Here is a 2,297-nt window from a genome sequence, read left to right as displayed (position 1 = left end):
GATTTGAGGTGCAGGGGGAGAGTGATTTGAGGTGCAGGGGGGAGAGTGATGTGAGGTGCAGGGGGGAGAGTGATGTGAGGTGCAGGGGGGGGAGAGTGATGTGAGGTACAGGGGGGGGAGAGTGATGTGAGGTACAGGGGGGGAGAGTGATGTGAGGTGCAGGGGGGGAGAGTGATGTGAGGTGCAGGGGGGGGGAGAGTGATGTGAGGTGCAGGGGGGGGGGGGGAGAGTGATGTGAGGTGCAGGGGGGGAGAGTGATGTGAGGTGCCGGGGGGAGAGTGATGTGAGGTGCAGGGGGGGGAGAGTGATGTGAGGTGCAGGGGGGGGAGAGTTATGTGAGGTGCAGGGGGGGAGAGTGATGTGAGGTGCAGGGGGGGAGAGTGATGTGAGGTGCAGGGGGGAGAGTGATGTGAGGTGCAGGGGGGAGAGTGATGTGAGGTGCAGGAGGGGAGAGTGATGTGAGGTGCAGGGGGGGAGAGTGATGTGAGGTGCAGGGGGGAGAGTGATGTGAGGTGCAGGGGGGAGAGTGATGTGAGGTGCAGGAGGGGAGAGTGATGTGAGGTGCAGGGGGGGAGAAGGATGTGAGGTGTAGGGGGGGAGAAGGATGTGAGGTGCAGGGGGGATGTGAGGTGCAGAGGGGAGAGGGATGTGAGGTGCAGGGGGGAGAGGGATGTGAGTTGCAGGGGGGAGAGGGATGTGAGGTGCAGGGGGGGAGAAGGATGTGAGGTGCAGGGGGGGAGAAAGATGTGAGGTGCAGGGGGGGAGAAGGATGTGAGGTGCAGGGGGGATGTGAGGTGCAGAGGTGAGAGGGATGTGAGGTGCAGGGGGAGAGGGATGTGAGGTGCAGGGGGAGAGGGATGTGAGGTGTTTGTGGTGTGCAGGGGGTTATTGTGCGTTTGATGTGGAGGGGGAGTATTATGTGTGTGGATGAGGGGGTGAGATGGGGGTATGAGAGATAGATGGGGAGTATCGCAAAGGTTGATAGTGAGGGGTTCTGGGGGAGATATGAGGATGATGATGAAGGGTGCTGGGGGAGATATGAGGATGATGATGATGAGGTGCTGGAGGAGAGATGATGATGATGATGATTTTACCCGTGTGGCCCAATTTTTTTTCCTTGGAGCAATTCGGCCCTTCTCACTTTACGAGTTGTGCAGGCCTGTACTATGGTGACGCATTGCTATGACAACTCACGTCACATGGCGCGGTGTTGCCATGACAACGCGCCGTCACGTAATGTAGCGACGTCATGATGACCCAGCGTCACATTAAGTTGATGGGGAGGACTGGTAAAAACTGCACCCCCCAATCAGAACTTCTGATTGTGTCCCTGGTCCCTTGTTACAAAACAATAAAAGGGAATCTTCACACTATAGTGAGATCCCCCTATTTCAACTCCTTACTTGGATCTGGGTTCCAGAGGCTTCTCTCCTTCGGTGACGTCACTGTCTCCAAGCAGAAGGGGGGGCTTAACATCTGCTGAGTCACCCCAGAATCAGGTGATGGGAAAAGGGGCATTACTCCATGTGTGTAACGCCTGTATGCCCGCAGACCTGGCCAGTCTCCAGTACTGAGGTCGGTAAGGGTATAACACGCACCCACAGCAGTGAGGGCGTGCTCGGAGTGTGGTAAGCTGCGTTGCCGGGCCTGGTGAGTAAGGGTTAATGTTATACTTGCTGAGTCCGGGGTGCCAGAGGTCAGAGGGTAATGTCCAAGAGCCAGAGTTCAGGGGTTGGAGAGAGCAGCGTAGTGATGTCCGAAAGCCAGGGTTCAAGGGCAGGAGAAGGCAGCGTAGTCAAGTCCAAAGCAGAGTTCAAGTTCAAACCAAAGGAATACAAACAGGGGCAGGGACAGGAACCAGGGCTGAAACAGACAAAGGAGCTGGGCATAGACACTGCACACACAGGAGCTACAGGAAAGCTATGCAGAGCAAGGACTGAGAGGACAGAGTGGGGTTATATGGGAAGAAGGGCCAATGGGGGAGAGGGGTGGAGCAGAGGTTTGAGTGGGTAATTGCAGGGATAGGTCCGTGAGAGCAGGGGAGGAGACAGGGAGGTAATCCAGGGTAATAGCCTGCAACCGACGGGGGGCGGAGCCAGAGCCTGGGGACGGCTGATAACTAGAGCGGGTGCGCGCGCCTTCTGTAAGATTGTTATGCGCGCGCACCGCGCGTGTACCTGGGCGTGAGGGGAGTATCGCGGAGGGGGCGCTCGGCAAGGGAGGCAGAAGGGAAGGAGGAGCGGAGGAGCCAGGTACGTTAAGGGCTGGGATGATGGAGGCACGCCGAGGGGCGCGTG

Source organism: Ascaphus truei, chromosome 5 (assembly GCF_040206685.1).
Source record: "Ascaphus truei isolate aAscTru1 chromosome 5, aAscTru1.hap1, whole genome shotgun sequence".
NCBI classification, from domain to species: Eukaryota; Metazoa; Chordata; class Amphibia; order Anura; family Ascaphidae; genus Ascaphus; species Ascaphus truei.
This window is presented reverse-complemented; position numbering follows the sequence as displayed.